Raw genomic sequence first — 18,690 nt, 5'->3', positions numbered from 1 at the left:
ACTGAAAGGCATACAAGGAATCAACATATGCAAGGAAACAAATAAGGTGCAGATTACCATTTGACTAGGCTAGTGCTGATTTCCCAATGATCAGCTATCTGCATGAAGCTTGCTGCTTAGGTTTGAGGCCTAAAGAATTTTATCACTACCCTTATGGCCACGTTTGAATCCTGTTGTCTTATCACCAGATTCAGATGTTAGGGCTTGGAAGAGACCTAGCATTATCTTTGTATTGTCATATATTTTCATAAAATTTGCAAAAGTGCAAACGCTTTAGCTACAATCAATCTTTTTCCTTACTGACTCTCCACATTGCTTACCCTCTACCCCAAACTCATTTACCTATGCATAAGGAGGCATTAATGTCTCCACGGGAATGTATTGCGACTAGAATAGGAAGATTGAAGGAACATTTAGTTTGGATTTGCGGAGATATATTTATGAGACGTGTAGTCACTTCCTTGTATAGTTCAATTGTTGTTAACTGTCCCACAGTAGAAATGGTTTCTAACAGTGTTTCAAATGCTTTTCAATTCAAAAATGTTTAATGTTTTTTTAAATTAACAAATAAAATCATGTTTTTTTTATCATGTACAACATGATGTTTTGAAGTATATATACACTGTGGAATGGTTAAGTTGAACAATTCAAATTTTATATGCTTGCAAGAGTATTTAAGAGTAATCACCACACAAGAATATCTCAATGCCCTGAAATCTTGCAGCTCTTTTATGAAAATATTTGAAAAAATTTTTTCAAAAATTGACAACAATCATAAAAATGTGTATGACATTAAAATAAATGAATATATTATATAATATATGTAAAGAGGTTTTGAAAAGATGTGTGACTCCTCTGTGTTTTTTTTGTTCTAAGACCAATCTAATTATGGTAAAATACTATAGTATTTACATCATTGCTCAAATTGTATCACATCCCATTGAGTTGCCATGTCTCCTCAGTGTCCTCTGGTTTGTTACAGTTTCTTAGGGTTTCCTTGTTTTTCATGACCTTGATAGTTTTGAGGGGTATCAGTCAGGTATTTTGTAAAATGTCCTTCAGTTTTGGTTTATCCACTGTTTTTCTCATGATTAGACTGCGGTTATGAGTTTTTAGAAGACTACCACAGAGGTGAAGTGCCCTACTCCTCCCACTGTATTAGCAGGCACTTCATGTGCACATAAGATCACTGATTCACCTTTATCAGGTTGAGGTAGCAGTGCTTGCCAGGTCTCTTCACTGTAATTGTACTCTTCTTTCTTATCCATTCACTATTCTTTGCGAGTGAGTCACTAAGTCTAGCCCATTCTTGGAAGAAGGGGTAGGGAAGACTAAATTTCATCTCTTAGAGAGCTTATTTGGGATAACTAAGCTTCATTATTTGCAATTCTTGAATAAAGATGATTTCTCATCATTTACTTATATCCAAATAGACTTGTAATATTTATTTTATATTATATTATTTATTTTTTAGTTGAAATTGTGCCAGTTTTTGCCATTGGGAATTCTTTCAATTGGCTTCTGTGTCCCTTTGATACATCTCTATCCTTTGTATTTTTTTTTTTCCACTTTCTTACTTTCTGCCACTGTAAGATATTCCAGGTTCATTTTGTATTTTTCTTGCCCTAACCCTCGAATTAACCATTTCTTCAAAGAGCCTTGGTTTACTTGGGTAAAATGGTATTTAGAAACCAAGATCTAGGTGCTGTCTGTGCTCACTGCCACTGGGTTATCATTGCTTCTAGGACCTCTCAACCAACACAACTATTATGTATGCTAACTTAGGTGTACATGCATATCTTTAGTTTATATATGTATATATATACACACACACACACACACACACTATATAGTATATTATGTATGTAGTACATTTATATATACTAATTTATGTGTACATGAATATCTATGCTTGTTTCTGTATCCATCCATTTGTATCTATAGTAAGCTAAAAATAAGTTCACACAGATGTCTCCAACTCTGATCCACTACTATGGAGTTTATTTTAGCCTTCCCCTCTTGCTAATCTATAACTTTATTCTCCAACAGTGAGAAAGGTGACACCCAATATCCATCTTCCTTTTACTTATTTACCTAATCCCTATATATATATTAGCCTTTCAGAAGGGCTAACATGTACCTCCATGAGAAAAATACATGAAAATGAAAACAGAGTACAGTGTTTATGTAACAGGGTCTTACTCTGTCACCCAGGCTGGAGTACAGTGGCACAATCATGGCTCACTTCAGCCCCAGGCTCAACTGATTCTTCCACCTCAGCCTTCCAAGTATCTAAAAATACAGATGCGCACCACACCTGGTTAATTTTTGTATTTTTTTGTAGAGACGAGGTTTCACCCTGTTGCCAGGCTTATCTCAAACTCCTGGGCTCAAGCTATTTCCTCACCTCAGCCACCCAAAATGCTGGGAATACAGGCGTGAACCATCACACCAGGTCTAAAATTCCTTTTTTTTCCTTGACTCTACAGTTTCTCTATTTTCATTTATAATTTACATTTAAAGTTTAGCTTTACAGTCAAAACATTGTTTTCCAAAGTTACATAGGTCAGCTCTCTTTACCTCCATCTCATTCAGTGCAAATATATCATATATTTTTTAACAGTTTAATTAATTTGCCCTTCCAGATGCTGGTTGATGTTTTAGTTTTCTTAGTTTGCATGCGTTAAAGTTTACTCTTTTTGATATACAGCTCAATGAGTTTTGACAAATGCATAGAGTCATGTATCATCACCCAGTTCTACTATTTCTTTTAACTCAGCAAGGTAAGTCCAGGTCCTTACCTCCACCTAAAAGTTCTGCCACCAAGGGACATCTGCTCATTATCTTCTGTCCACACATCAAATGACTTCAATGTGACCCCTGGATGTTCTCCAAAGAGCTGAAAGGAAATAAATATTCTTTCTTTATCACCAAATACTTCAACTGCAGAGTGGTTGTGCTACCAAGGCCTGAAACTTTGGAAAAACCTGCATAACACAAAATATTAAGTGCATCTCTGAGGTAATTTTATGAGTATACTATAAAAGAAAAAAGTAAGGACTTATCTTTCAAGCACACAGTTGATGCAGTGTGCATTTGTTCCATCTTTATTCTCTCGATTTTCCTATTGTATGTATAACATGTTTACCAGATTGGGATCAAAAATATATTTCAAATTGTTTCTATAATAATAATTTAGGCTCCATCATTTTTAGCTATTTTAACTATCAGTGTTGCAAATTCAAAAGAATTCCACTTTATAAAAGCACACCATTGGTAGGCCATCTCATTATTATCTGTATAAATCATTTAAATATATTAGTAGTATTATCTTGGCCAATTCTTTTAGTATATAATTCTTTTGTTAATTCAGCATATTTTCCCACTAATAATATTTTTCTAATTGTTTAATTTTGTCTTGCCTTCTATAACATGTTTTGAATCTGAGTAATTATCACCTTTCATTTAATTTGTTCCCTTAGAGATAGAGAATACATGGTTGTAACACCTTATAAATCTCTTATTAAATTGATAAAGTTTACTCTTTCCTGGCTTTTTATGGAGATTAACAGAAGATCCTTGAAAACATTTTCTAAAAGCTGGCCTGGAACACAAAGCTCTCAGGTCTCCACATTAAAGTATTTTGCTTTGCATTCAAGGTTGTCAACATGATGTGTGGGCTTCTGCTTTTGCAATTATTTTAAATGTAGTTATTAAGTTCCTTTGGGAAATTGTTCTCCAGCTCTTGCATTTTCTTACATACCCCTTCTTTTATTTAGCCAAGATGCTAAAAGTGTGCTTCTTTTGAGAAATACACTTGCTTTTCATTAAAAAATGAAGAAAGATAGGGGTGCATGGAGGCTACAAGAAGATAAAACATAGTGCTCAGAGAAAAGAGAAATTATTATACTTAGCCAAACTTCAATTTTAGAAAGTTATTAGTATTTTATCCCAAAATAAAATTTAAGGTAAGCACAACTTTAACTTAGAAAAATATTCAGCATAATTATTTGCATAATTACTTTCTAGCTTCAAAGTAAAATAGAAGAAAACATGTTCAAGTTTTTATTAGGAAATGGGACTTGTAAAGCAATTTAATAACTTTAAGAATCAAGTATCTTCTGAATGAAATGAAATATGCACAATTTTGTTCTTAATTGTCAAATTAAGGATGTCATCAATCTGATTAAAGGCTTTTAATTGAGTTGTCATCAAAGAGACGAACAAAGGATGGCAAATATCTAGCACAAAGAGTACCACTCTTTGATGACATGCCCATGGCAGACATCACTAATTAATCACAGCACTTTTTTCCACTGTTATCAGTGGAAGTTTCCAAATTTTTCTTGTCATGGTCCTGCTAGGCACCAAATGCCCAGCATATAAAGACAAAGAAAAAGTTAAACTTGTTTGCCATTGATTATATAACTGCAAACTCATCTCCCTCAGGTATCAAATGCATGAGAAACATTCTCTTTTGTGGATGTAATTGTAGAGGTTGCATTATTTCTTGACTAATCCCAATAAAACTCATTAAATGTCATGCAATTCCACAGGGTTTATCATGGTTTATATTATTTCCACGTAGATAATATTATAAATTAACAACAAAACTTCTTACTTAAGAATGTGATAAACTTTTTGAAAGATCTGCTATACTGTTCATTCCATGTATAGTAGAGGGCTTATCACCACGGACATGGAGATTGAGTGATAAAGTCACTTAACAAAATAGTTAAATACATACATCTATTTTAATGAAACTCAGAGAATGTGAGGATTATGAGTAGAATTAATACAGTAAAATAATGAGCAGGATTTACATTTACTGGGAGCTATATAAAAATCAACAAATCAATCCACACTAAGTTAGTTTAGCTTCAGTTTTACACCTCCTAGGACAGGAATTTTGTAGCCTACAAAACAATTTATATTTTATCTGTACCATCTAATTAATTAAATGGCCCCAGAGTACCAGACTCACAAATCTCATTAATAGCTGAATGTGGAAATAAAGGCTGTTCACCCCTACTAGAATAATATTTGCATATCCCCACCTGTGATGGGTAATAAGTACCTGCCACAAATCAGAATTATGAATTTTGTACGCCTAACAAAACCGCAGGGGAAATTATACCTCAGACATTCCATAATAATTGCAGCTAAGCTGTTTAGTGCCATCCACTTATTCTGCCTGAAGTGTTTAAAGCAGCAACAGTTGTAAATGAATTCAGGCACATATTCAAGGGAATGTCTTTTTTTTTTTTTTCCGAAAAGTTTTTCTGTCTTGCCATATGTAATTATCTTTATGGAAGTATTCAGCCGTGAGTTATAATGCATTCGCATTCAAAGAAGCAAATCAGAAAAAAAAATAGAGGGTTCTGTCCATCAGCTCATTAGATGTGTACTAGAATTCTGTTTTTGAGATTTTGGAACAGCTTAAGGTAGGTTTTGAGGTATTGACACTCTAAAACTTAGATTGACTAGCTGGAGTGGGATTCTACTTGTTCAGTCTGTAAATTGGTAAAATTAGATTCAGAGTAGATAGTCCAAGAAGTTGTGGCATTAAGATGGAGCAAATGCTGGACTAGTAACCCCAGGTTTCAAGATTACATAATGTGGCCCATCTTTAAAATGGCTTTTCTGAGCTCCAGGATTGATTGTGGAGTTCACAGGCTCCTGGGAGGAATCTGGCCTGAGAGCACTGCAATCCTAGACCTTGGGCTGGGAACGATGGGAGTTGCAAAGGGCACATTTATCTTATTGCTAAGCTCATACAGGGGAAGTGCCATGACAGTGCCTAGCATAGAGTATCACACTATAGGAAATAATAAGTACCTTGGTATTAACCGTTAATTGTTCTGATTAAATATAGTATCTAATTAAATGAAAAATAACTCCAATAGGGACAAGACCTAACCTGTTTAGGAGGTATGGAATTTACTTAACAATTTTGATGGCTGTGAGGTATATTGTAGGGATTAACTAAATACTAGAAGACCTAATGTCACCTCTTGCTAAGTATTGACCTTGAGATCTTGAACAGGTCAATTTCTCTGAAAGTCTCTTCCCTCATCTATAAAATGTTATCAGAAATAGTTTCATCTATTTACTAACTGACCAACAAAATCATCTACTTCTTGAGATGGTTGTGTGCCTCAGTAGTTACACTGTATGCACCTTAGGATCACACTACAAGTGATTGCCACTATTTTATTTTCCCATTAGGGATCTGGCTGATTAGCTGCCTGCCTGAACCAAGTTTCTCCATTAAAGAGACTTTACTACAAATGGGAAGGAAGGGCATAGGAGAGAATATACATAGGAAAGAAATACAATCGTTCAAAGACAAAGAATGTCTTCCTACCTATCTGGGGGGTGTGTGTGTGTGTGCACACTTAGCCTGAGTGTGTACATAAAAACTGCTCATTTTAAAAGGGTTTTAAAAATAATTAGGATTTATATATTTTTAAAAGAGTGGGCAGAGTGCAATGAGTCACCAAGAGGTGATTAAGTCAGGTTGTTTGAGGCTCCCTGAGGTGACAGGATGGTCTGTAGGCTTTAGAAAGAAAGCTTATATAGCCTATTACCATGATGAAGTGAAATTTAAAATTACATTTTATATTTGTAAAGGGCTAACAGGCAAGGTCCCTATGGATTGTCAAATACTACATAAAATGCTATAAAAACCAGACCGTAATCTCTCACTAACTTACACATTAGCCTCAGGCAGTAAAGATGGTTTTTATTGGAACCAGATTTTGTGAGGGGAAAAAAAAAGTTATGCACAGTTTATCCTGGCTTTTCAGGCACTTTGCTTCTTCCTTGAGTTAACATGACGTATTCCAAGTGATTAAATAAACTTGTCTAGCAGCTCTTTTCATGCACTTGAAAGAGGCAAAGTAAAGAAGGATTTACTCTGAAGAGAGGTCTTAATTCTATCACTGAAAAGTGTCTCTGTTTTATTCCAATCATTACTATGAAAACCAAGAAAGGCAAGAAAAAATTAAAGCTTCTGAAAAAGACTTTTGTAGAGAACTGCTTGTACTCCATGTACTATTTCACTTACCACCTTGTACCTTTGAAGATCAAAAGTAATACGTGTGGGAAGAATTCAGAACACAGAGGAGATATTATTGTCAGTGCCATGAATGCAACCCAGGAAAATAATAGTTTGGATGTTAGCTCCTTTGTTATCACTGAAGTGCTAAGCAAGGCTGGTCAAATATTTTGATGGACTGGTAAATTTTTTCATCTTCAAGAGTAACTAACTTTGAACAGCTTACAGTCAGATTTACAACATGTGGCAGATTTATAAATGATCTCTAGATTCAACAGTCAAGCAGTGAGCCTATTGGTGTCTTTGGTTTTGTGCTTCTTTCAAGAGTTAGAGATTTGTAGTAGCCTATAAGCCAGGTGTAAGATTTTATGTGGAGACAAACTTGGGGCTCTTTAGATATGGTTGTTTGGCCATTTACAGAGCTAGCTTGAGCAGATATTCAAAGTTCTGATCTCCCCTAATGTTTAGGTTGTGCTGGTTGAGAACTAACCCTCCGTGATTTAGTAGTCAAGGGGTAGAAGGTGGTGGCCAGTGTGAGTCTCGAGAATCCCAAGTAGGTGGCCCATGTTTAATTACATGCCTTAGGAACTCTTGAAAAGTTGGTATGGTAAAAAGCACACATGGCTTTGTTGTCAAACTGACCTTTATCCCAATCTTATACCCATCAATTACTAGCCATGACTTTAGGTAAATTACCTTCTCTGAGCTTCAAGGAGTTCTTTGTTTTTGTTTGTCATCTATAAAGTGACACCTACCTCAAAATATTTTTGGAAAGATGAAATAAAATCTCAGGTAGAACCAGGGTTAAGTCATCTCACTGGAGCATGGATTTTGTGTATCCCAGAGCCCTAACCTTTAAGGGATAACCAGCAAAAGAGAAGCCCTCAAAGTCTGAGACCTAGTGGTTAAAAAAAAAAAAGATGCTTTTAAAAAGGAAAAAGAAATCAAGTATTCATTGCTATAGAAAGACCTAATAAAATAGAAATTAAAACAATCTCTCCCTCAACTTATACCCTCTCCAACTACCATTTTTCACCCCTTTTCCACTAGCATCTTCCTTTACTAAACTGTCCTCATCACGGTCAACAATAAATCTATTGTTGCTAAACCCAAAAATCACTTTCTGGTCCTCATTTTATTAGAACTAAAACTAGTACAGTTTGGAGAGTTGGAAAGGAAGCATTGTACATGGAAAGAGCTCAGAGTGAGTGTTTCGATGATGAATTGTCATCTTAGTAAATGCTTGAACTTGGAAAAGCTATTGGACGATTCTGAGCTCATTTTCCTTACTTGTTATCAGAACAAAAATCACAGCCTTATTCATGAGGGTCTGTTAAGGACTAAGTTCTGATAGCAATGCACGGAAATATCTACAGCTGCTCCTTGACTCTTGATAAGGTTACAATCCTTCAAAGCCATTGTAAGCTGAAATACTGTAAGTAAAAAATGCACTTAATATACCCAACCTAGTGAATATACCCAACCTAGTGAATATAGCCAATCCGCTGAATACCTAGCCTACCTTAAATGAGTTCAGAACACTTACATTAGACTACAGTTGGGCAAAATCATCTGGCAACACAGTAGAGAACCGGTTGCTCACCCCTGTGATCACAGGATTAACTGGAATTTGCGGGTCCCTGCCGCTGCTCAGAACCACAAGAGAGTATGGTACCTCCTATCACTAGCCTGGAAAAAGATCAAAATTCAGAATTCAAGTATGGTTTCTATTGAATGCATATCACTTTTGCACCATCATAAAATCTAAAAATCGTTAAGTTGAAACATTGCAAGTTAGGGACCATCTGTAGTATCATGCTTGGAATGCGGTAGATGTCCAACGAGTTATTTGGCTTTTAGTTTTTCCTGACACAAAATGCAACCACATAGCAGCCACCTTCATTTTCTTCTACCTTCTTATTATGCAAGCTCCTCCAGATTAAAAAAACATATTTTAAATATCCATAATCTACAGTCGCTGGCATAGTGTTGGAAATAAAATGCATGTTCCATAAATTCTTACTGGTTGAATGAAGACAAAAAACAGTTTACTGATACAGAGAAGTTCCCATAGAGGCAACATTTGGTGGTTTCCTTTTAGTAGACAAATGTTTGTGAAGGATATTTTTGGATTTATCATGGGAGGTTGATGACACCAAATCAGATACAGTCTGCCCTCTGTATCCATGCATTCTGTATCTGCATATTTGGGGAAAAAATAAAAATAATAATCCAAATAAAAAATTAATATAGTACAACAATTACATAGTATTTACATTACTTTAGATATAAGTAATGTAAAGATGATTTAAAGTATACGTGAGGATGTGCATAGGTTATAAGGTTATTATAAGAGTCTTGAGCACCAGCAGATTTTGGTATCTGTGGGGTCCTGGAAGCAATCCTGCATAAATACTGTGAGAAAACTGTATCATGAAAAGACTATACATTGATAATCAATAACATATTTTAAGCATTTATTATGGATACATTATAATAAGTGTTTTATTGCATTACTTCATTTAATCATCATTCAATCTTCAAGAAAACTGCTTTATCCCCATTTTACGAAAGAAATGATTGCTTACACAATTAGTCAAGCAGCCGAGATTACACACCATCTGAGAGGAGACCTGAGTTTTAAACTCAAATCTAGCTGTTTTACACAGACTGTGATCTTAGCCATTATGCTATGTGTCTGGATCCCCATCAAATACAAGTTCTGAATAGACGACCTACATGCCCTTCCCTGCCATGGCTGCTGCCAACTTTGGCTTTTCACGTGCAGCTTCCTCTTCTCTTTTATAACCATACTAATCCTAATCTCCTTTCATTTTTTTTGGTATAAATTTATGGGGTACAAGTGTAATTTTTTACATGCATAGATTATGTAGTGGTGAAATCAGGGGCTTTTAGGCCATCACCCAAATAACATGCATTGTACTCATTGAGTAATTTCTCATTCCCTCCCACTCTCTCACCTTCCTTAGTCAGCAATGTCTATCATTCCACACTCTATGTCCACATGTACTCATTATTTAACTCCCACTTCTAAGTGAGAATATGTAGTATTTGTCTTTCTGGGTCTAACTTGTTTCACTTAAAATTAGGGCCTCCAGTTCCATCCATGTTACTGCCAAAGACACTATTTCATTCTTTTATGGCTGAATAGTATTCATTGTGTATAATCTCCTCCACATGAGCTGTCTTGAATATGTTTCTTCTTGCCACTGAACCACCTGATTACTCTTCTGATGGAAGGCAGTATGGCAATGGTTTGGATGGAGTATGAGCCTGAAGCCAGGTGAAAGCTGATGATAATATGTATGACTTTGAGCAACTCAGTCTTTGGATGACATAATGATAGATACTTACAAGATTATTTTAGTGACGGAGATAATGATGCAACACACTTTAAACAGCATTGATCATTAAAATGATGAATACTTTTATTCTAGTTTCAAGGTTTCTTGCTGAAATTATGGTGTGAAGTTTGGTAAACCTTTTAATGTTCATTTTAGTTGTACCCAACATAAATGCTTGTTAATATGTTTCCTTATAAATTATGTCTTCAAAAGAGAAGCAAGATATGAAAATCAGTAATTGAACTTGGCCTGTAAATGGGAGGAGCTTTTTTAGGGATTGCTAGGGGAAAAGGCCACATATGAAACATTGATTTATCTGCTTTTGTAAAAGACCAGAGAAATAAAGCAATAACGTTTGAGATTAAAATCAAAATACATATTAAATTGTATTTGAGCATTATTTTGGCCTGAGACCGAAATTATTTTCTTTAACCCATTCAGTTTTAATTTATGTCAGATTCCAATTTGGTAATACATTTTACTCATTGCTATTTAAATTCATGACAAATTGCATGAATGTGTATATATATATATATATATATATATATATATATATATATATGCCATGCATGCTGTTATGTTTTGGAGAACATTATGAGTTCAAAATGGATATCCTTATTAAAATATAATAAACTTTTTTTCTGTTTCAAAAACATATAGTTTACAAACTGTGACTGTCTTAATAAATGCTGGAATTCTCCCATAATCGTCTTAGGGATTTGTTTACCTAAGATTTTCATACACTTATGATTAAATCAGGAATTACTAAGACCAGGCCATATTTCAGCAAAAATCCTTATAATCAGTTGGGCTGTTAATCTTCCATCGAGATGTTTTTAATTTCTGCAACAGATTTTTCAATGCATAATCTCACAGCTTTGTTAAAGACTGGTGAAGCAAAAACTGAAGTATACGAAAGGTGGTTTTTATGTCTATGCGTAGGGTAAGCAGATCTTTGGAAGGTTCACCCAGTTTTTAAAAAATCTAATCATCAACCACATCTCTACAAAAGGCTTCTTCTGTTCTCCTTTTTCTATTTTTCAAGATTCATTTCCATTATCAAAGATATTTAGTACTTCTATAAGACTTACCACATTAAATAATTAGTACAACCTCCTTTACTTGGCATTTAAGAACACCCAGATTACCCTGCAAAATACATAGAATGAACAATGGAAGTGGTCTTTCAGGAGACACAAAATAATATATCCTTGGCTACTAGGATCATCACTTTGCTGTATCATATTGCATAATTAATTTTTTTGAGTCTTTATTTTCTTAAGTGTAATGGAGGATTTCCAAGGCCTGCTATAGCTCTTGAAGTCCATTTGTCTCTGGCTTAACCCTTTCAGACGTATTTTCAACGAGTTCCCTATATGTTTCACTAGTTCCAGCTAAACCAGGCTACCTACTAATTCATGCACGTGCCCATATCTTTTCTGTCTTCTATTCTTTTGGCATTACTGATCTCTTTCTACAAAAACTTCTCTCCCATTTCTGTCATTTCAAGCTCTTCCAGTTCTTTAAAATTCCTTTCTTACCATCCTCCACCATCAAACCCACCCAGATTTATAACCCATGATGATATAGTCTCTGAAATTTTGCTCAAAACTCTTTTACTGATGCCATATACAGACTTTGATTACATTGTTTCTTGTTTCATCTTATCTACTAGGCTTGGAACAAAGGCATTCTTCTACTGACTTCTGCATTTTTTCTGTAGCACCTAATAGTACATGGCACATAGTAGGCATTCAATCAAGTGTCTGTAGAATGGGAAGTCTGGTCTATTATTCTGACACAATGCAAATGGTAAAATGATCTCCGTTAAAAAAAAAAAAAGCTTTTGGCCATTTATTCAGAATTCATTTAGTGCATTGTTTTTGATTGTTCAAAGATGCAGTTTAATACTCTTTTTTATTATACTATATGAGTATTAGCTCTCCCCTGACAGTAAGACAGGGAGAAAGATGACGCCATTTCGCTCTTTCGTTTCTCCAAGCCATTATGCAAAGAATAAGCTCCAAGTGATAAGGTCATACCCCTGTGTCTAACAAAAAACCAGGTTGCTTCTTAAACATCTCAGACCATTTCTTGTAATCAGTTAACAATTTCTGCCTGATTAAAATGTGCACAATTTTCCACTTGCTTAATTTTTCTTAAAATTTTTGGATTCAACTATGTAAGAAATTTTTGTCTGTTCCTCCTTTCCTGCAAAAACATTATTCCTTCATAAATGAATCTCTAATTGGAATTTAAATGGTCATTTTCCAATAACTAAAGCTTTCTCCATGGATGTTAAAGCAAAGGCAACCCATATTTCCTACTATCCCTTCACCCTCAATATTGTGATGGAAGCTCTACAGATCCAGTGGATTTTGGCAGAAGAGATCTAGTTGAATCATCTCAAAGCCTTGGAGTTTGGGGCCTCTGGCTATTATGACTGAGCAGCTACAAGTATGCAGAAATTGTTGCTTTGTTTGCCCTGAATCCCTGTGCCATCTGTACCACACAGAAAGCATTGTGATCTTAGTCATTCAAAATGAATATTTAACAGTTCATTTTTGACATGCATTTTTAAAATTTAAATTAAATTTTTTTTTTTTTTAGTTTTTATTTGTACCTTCTCAAATTTCTTGGTCCCAGTTGTCCTGTGTATCATTGTGCTGGCATCATTCTATATTGACCTCGGTAAGATCAGCAATTATAGATTATCAAATAGAAACCCTCTTTTAACCCTTGAATCATTTTCATGATAAACAATCAGGAAAGTCCCATGTCGCTTCAAGATTTGCTCATTTGTGTTTACTAAAAAATATCGGGGTTGGAATACATATACAGGAAGTTTATAATGCCTCTTTTTTTGTTATATTTGTTGATCTCATATGCTTTAAACCATTTATTTTTTTCAGGTCATTGTAGCCTTGTGATGAGTTAAAATTAATGTCTTTTCATAGATTGTTTAATAAATGTCCATTGAATGATAATAATTCTAAACCATTATCAAAGTGGTAGCATGCATGCATGATGTCTCTATAGAGATCCTCTAGGTTGAAGACATTTATGACAACATAATCATTATAGTGTAATATGTAATACCTATAAGCAATTTTTACTAAGATCAATGACCATTGCTGGTCCCAAGACTGAGAAATTCTTAAGAACATCTCTATAGTGAAAATTAAAATAGTGCAATCTTTTCATATTTAAACATTAAAACAGAATTTAGAGCCCTAAGCCTTCCAAACCCGGTAAAAGGCCAATAGTGAGATGTCAGAGGGAGAATGAGATCTGCCCATTCTTTCGAGCACCATATATGGCACTTCACAATCTGGTCTTGCCTAATAATAAAGAGTTTAATCCTGTAGCTACAACCTGTTGAAAATTGCTTTAGTCCAGGGCTTCTCACCCTTATTCTTAATATATTTTGGGCTGGATAATTTTTACTATATGTTCTTATGCATTGCAGAATGTTTAGCAGCTTCCTTGGCCTCTACCCATTAGGTTCCGGATGCTAGTAGCACCACCTTCCCAAGTCATGACAAATATATATATATCCAGACATTGCCAAATATTCTCCAAGGGGCAAAGTTGCTCTTCACCCTCATCTGAGAACCACTGTATTAGATCCAACACTTACCCTTTTATAATTCCCTGCGTGCCCATCAGTCAGGATTCAGAAAGTTTTCAGATGTTTTAAAAGAAAGAAATTCAGTGTTTACAACAGGCAACATAAAGTTTTTAGGTGTTTTATTAGAAAGTAACTGAGTGTTTACAACTCTGTAGGAAGGGCTAAAGAAGAGGAATTCAGGGGAGTCCCATCAGGCTAGAATTTTAAGGGCATGTCAGTAAAAACTGTGAGCCAGATTAAGGAAGCTGCTACTCCCCCTGCAATTGCCACAGCTGTCTCTCACACCCATAAAGTTTCTGACCAAAATTGGGAATTCAGTGCTTGTATTTATTCCCACCTTAATTCCCAGAACCAGCAGAAGCAACAATATCCCAACCAGATCACCCTTTCAAGCCTGTCAAACCTGTATATCATTCATTAGTTGAATTTAATTCACAGACTTCTGGTTTCAAGGAAGTTTCTAGCCCCTGCAGTACACATAGAAGATAAAAATGGAGAGTGAGAATAGATACTGCGGGCCAAAATATCATATCCAGCATACCATGCTGTGGCACATCTGCTTGTTTTGGGCTTATAGTACCCTCTGCAGAGATGTGCTTCATTTGTTCATTTATTAAACTGTTTATTCAATTATCATTCAGTCACTCTTTCAACAACTACTTATTGAATACAGTGTTAGGACTCTTCCAGGTGCCAATAACTTGAATTAGTTTATTAAAACATGTTAGTGGGGAAGGCAAGGAGTTAAGAGGGCATTAAATATGGTAGAACTAGGCTCATAAATGCCTTTGGGACTCTTTTCTTTTTTCCTTTCTCTCCTCCTTTCTTTGTACTTTTCGTCTACTTTTCATCATCCTTTTCCTAGAATGGGCTTTTTCAAAAGGTGCAAAACCTAGACGTTCCAGATTCACACTCCACCAACTTCACAACTACACAATTTTTTTTCAACAAATACATATTGAGAACTCATTAAATGTTTATCATTTTGTGTCTTATTTCATTTTATTCTGCTATAACCACACAGGATGCCACAGACTGGGTAATTTATAATGTACATAAATTTATTCAGCTTATGGTTCTAGAGGCTGAGAAATCCAAGAGCATAGTGTCAGCATCCTGCAAGGGCCTTCATAATGTGTCATCCTATGGCAGAGGTGGAAGAGCAAGAGAGCACATTAGAATGCAAGACAGCATATGAGAATGCAAGACAGAAAGAAAGCCAAATTCACCCTTTTATCAGAAACCCACTCCCTCAAGAACTAACCCACTCCCTTGATCATGGCATTGATCTATTCGTAAGAGTGGAGTCTTCATTACCGATTCATGCTAAAAGGTCCTCACTTCTCATCATTGTTGCATTAGGGATTAAGTTTCCAACACATGAACTTTGAGGAACACATTCAAACCATAGCACTATGTAGTTGCTGGGTATAGGATAAGAGAAACCTGAAAAGAAAGGGCTCTCTTTCTGTACGTAAAGTTAATAAAGAATAAATGAGTAACCAAGAAGAACCTTAGTTTTTACAGCTTGGGCCATGTGCTTTTTCTTTGCCCATGCATTGTGGCCAAGGAATAGAGTATTATGATTGCCCCAGTAGTGATCAAATGTCTAATCACTTAGACCTTTCAGTTAGAGAAGAGGGTAGGTAGCAGAGGCCAAGGCAGGAGGATTACATGACATGACTGTCAGGGGAATTTCTGGGAGACAGAAGGCTGCTATATTTGTGTCCACTACAACGATCTGCTGGGTATTAGGCACTATGCTAAGTGCTGAGGATACTGTAGTGGGTAAGACAATGTCCCGGGAAAAGTTTTCTGTTAAACCTGATCCACCAGAGCTGACCACTCCCTCTTCTGGGGTACCAGTAGTTTGTGTATATTACTAACATTATTATTTCTTCTTATCTAACTTCCGCAGAAGACTGCGAAATTGAAGCCTCTGACATCTCACTCCAGCATCTCACCTGGCATGTAGATGTGATTCCATGAATGTGCATTGGCTAAATGTTGAAAGAATGAAAGAACAAATGATGGCTTGATTAAGCAAATGAATGGATGTCTCTCTTTCATACTGAGAACGGTAGATGAGGGCTTAGCTTTCTCCTTTCCTGAATCAAGTCTGTTGGAGAAGCGAGGCTGGCTCATGCAAAGGGTGATGGAGGGGCACCTGATATGCTCTGACATGTTTCAATTTAAGCTTATCTTTCCCTCGCTCCTTTCCTGTAAGTCTATCTTCTTGGCTATGGGATTTTTATTGAATTTCTGATATGTGAATGAATCACCATAAAAATGTAAGCTCTCTGTTGAATAAAATTACACACACAAAATACTCCCGGAAAAATGAGGCAAATAAGTCTCTTCACTGGTGGCTATTTATAAGATCCTCCTCCACCTTTAAAATGCACATATTTCAATAGCCTTAAGTGTTTTTGGTTGAAATTTTAGTGAGAAAGACATATGATCTGTGAGAAGTGGCACTTTATCCTGGTTAACTATAAAAGCATTAAAAAACTTGTAATGACTAAAAGTGTTTTAAGTGATTATATAAAATGTCTTCAGATTTCTTTTATCTTTTTTGGGAGGGGTAGCACAGAGGGGAGAGTGAGGTGAGTATGACTATGATTAAAATCAATGAAGACCATTGCTGGTTTAGCACATTATGACAATATTGTACACCACAGTGGCACATAAAATGATATTACCCATAAATCCTTTGTCCTTTCTGATGCTGCTAAGAAAACACATGAAATCATTTTGACTGATTAACAAGGCTATGCTCTGCAGGCACTACTGATCCTGAAGTTACTGGTATTACCTAAAGTATCTGAGGTTATAAATCAGGAGCAGTTTGCATTATTAGAAGCAAGAAGATGTTTCTTAGGAAGGAAGAGAAAGCCAACAATTATTTAGAGTTATTTGTGGAGTGTTCCCACAGTATCATGGACAATATAAGAAGAATAATAAAAGAAATATAAGAAAATATAAGACTATAAGAAATGGAAGAAAATCTGTGATATTAATTCTTAGAAATGGGGTTACTGAAAATTAAACGAGGTATCCCAGATTCAGAGGAAGGCAAACAGTTCTCCATAGGTTAGGTTTTACCTATTGGAAGATCTGTTTATAGTCACTTAGCTGGAACAGGGGGTTCAAATAGGGGTATTAATTCTCTACACTTTCTGTTATCACTTACTAGTTGCCTAAATGACTCTCATCTTTGAGTTAAACTAGTTAACTCTTGATGGTGGGTTTGTAGGTTTGGTGGAGTACTGATAGATAATAGAGAAAAGATTAAATAATTTGTGAATTAAACATGGAAAAAGTAAAACAGTACATTTCTCAAAATAAGTGACTAAAAATCAGTAAGAATTATACACATTAGATTGTATCTATTGTTTGGAATCACATAACAACCAATACATTTGTGTTATACTAATTGGAAGGTAAGAAGGCCCATTCTTATCAGCAACCATATATGTGCTTCTCATCACTCTCTCAAGACCCTTTACTGAATCAGAAGCAAACACTAGCTACAGAGAGATGTAAGGAGAAGCTTGGGCTATTTGGTTCCAACATGACAATGTGTGAGATGTTTAGAATGACTAAATTATTGTATAGGCATCATTTTGGATAACATCTACAGTTAATAAACAAGTTCATAAATATCACATGGAAGTTCACTAAAAAAATCCATTAGATCTATTTGATGTAATTTACCTTATTTTCTTATTAGAAATTACTTTACTTTCAAACAACAGAAATAGACTCAGATTAATTTAATTAAAATATTGAATTTTTGGCTTTGTCTGAATTGGACTCCAAATTGTATGTCTTTCTTCTACCTTTTTATCTATATTCTTTACTTTCAATCAGCTTTCCAAGCCAGCTGGTTTGATTTGACAAAGCACCAAACTAGTTTTTACTTTAGGTATTACAGTTTAAACATGTGATCGTTGTTATTTATGATACATTTATTCATCTGGATAACAAAAGTAATAATATCTGTGTCTCCTAAGGTTCTGGAAAGAATCAAATAGTGGTATGAAAGCACTTTTTTAGGATGTTGAATAAGTGTAAGAGATCTATGTTTTCTTACTTTTGATTTTATAGTTGTTAATATAACTATATAATGGAGGTTCTTAATATAACCTCCATTTGTTTTTGGAACCTCCAAACAGGTACCAGATGAGTTCAGAGAATCAAAGGGAAAGAGGATAATTGCACTTCAGAAAGAGTAGGAATTAAGGTGGCTATGGGGACCTAAACTGAAGGAATGATTAGAGTTTTAGAAGAACTAAGAAAAGAAGAACAAGAAGTTTATGGGAACTAAGCTTTGAAAAATGTAGGGCACTGACTACCCTCTGTGAAATTTAAAACTTACATGTATAGTCTTACCATATATATCCCTATCAATAAAAGAATAAAATAAAGCTCAAAAACTTCTCATTTTATTTTATTACCACCTTGGTTTATTTGTGGAGAGAAGAAGATAGAAATTAAATATTTACTATTCTGATTGATTTTGATGTTCTATTATCACAAATATTGCCAATTTTCACTACCTCTGCTTTGTTGGTTCTCCAAGCAGATGCTTAGTCTGTCACTAGGCACTGCTGTTAATACGATTCAATTCC

General features: G+C 35.1%; 1 long non-coding RNA gene across 1 annotated transcript in view; it reads left to right on the top strand.

Annotated features, from left to right (window-relative positions):
* Positions 1-18,690, top strand: part of LOC129021915 (uncharacterized) — a 30,394-nt gene that overhangs the window by 11,315 nt on the left and 389 nt on the right. The window contains exon 4 of the long non-coding RNA XR_008496174.1: positions 2,780-3,008. This is a non-coding gene — a long non-coding RNA (uncharacterized LOC129021915). The remainder of the gene's footprint in view (positions 1-2,779; positions 3,009-18,690) is intronic.

The sequence above is a fragment of the Pongo pygmaeus genome, chromosome 1 (genome assembly GCF_028885625.2).
Source record: "Pongo pygmaeus isolate AG05252 chromosome 1, NHGRI_mPonPyg2-v2.0_pri, whole genome shotgun sequence".
NCBI lineage: Eukaryota > Metazoa > Chordata > Mammalia > Primates > Hominidae > Pongo > Pongo pygmaeus.
The sequence above is the reverse complement of the archived record's forward strand: the minus strand, read 5'-3'. Positions and strand labels throughout refer to the sequence as shown.